The sequence below is a fragment of the Schistocerca cancellata genome, chromosome 3 (assembly GCF_023864275.1).
Source record: "Schistocerca cancellata isolate TAMUIC-IGC-003103 chromosome 3, iqSchCanc2.1, whole genome shotgun sequence".
Lineage (NCBI taxonomy): Eukaryota > Metazoa > Arthropoda > Insecta > Orthoptera > Acrididae > Schistocerca > Schistocerca cancellata.
In genome coordinates, this window is record NC_064628.1 from 4,407,828 (window position 1) to 4,408,436 (window position 609).

Sequence of the window (609 nt, forward strand, 5' to 3'; positions counted from 1 at the left end):
GGGACGTTTCCAGAATGAGATTTTCACTCTGCAGCGGAGTGTGCGCTGATATGAAACTTCCTGGCAGATTAAAACTGTGTGTCGGACCGAGACTCGAACTCGAGACCTTTGCCTTTCGCAAACAAGTGCTCTATCATATTAGCTACCCAAGCACGACTCACGTCCCGTCTTGACAGCTTAACTTCTGCCAGTACCTCGTCTCCTACCTTCCAAACTTTACAGAAGCTCTCATGCGAACCTTGCAGAAGTACCACTGCAAGGTAGGAGACGAGGTACTGGTAGAAGTAAAGCTGTGAGGACGGGGCGTGAGTCGTGCTTGGGTAGCTCAGTTGGTAGAGCACTTGCCCGCGCAAGGCAAAGGTCCCGAGTTCGAGTCTCGGTCCGGCACACAGTTTTAATCATGCAGCTAACAAGAGAATGAAGAGCATTAAAAAAACTACTGACAGAGACCCATTTTTACTGGTAAGTTATTTCCGAGCTACTCTGTGCAAATCACAACATTCTTTTGCAGAAAGTTTGTGGCTTTCGAGAAATAATGAGAACGTTGTTCTTCACTTCATATTTAACTGAAAGGAAGCAAAAGGTCATGCTAGAAAACTCATGCAGCTC

At 46.5% G+C, this 609-nt stretch overlaps 1 non-coding gene across 1 annotated transcript; it reads left to right on the forward strand.

The window, feature by feature from the left end:
* Positions 1-313: 313 nt before the first annotated feature.
* On the forward strand, positions 314-388 carry Trnaa-cgc (transfer RNA alanine (anticodon CGC)). Its single transcript has one exon. It is a non-coding gene; the product is annotated as a tRNA-Ala (tRNA).
* The last annotated feature ends 221 nt before the right edge of the window (positions 389-609 follow it).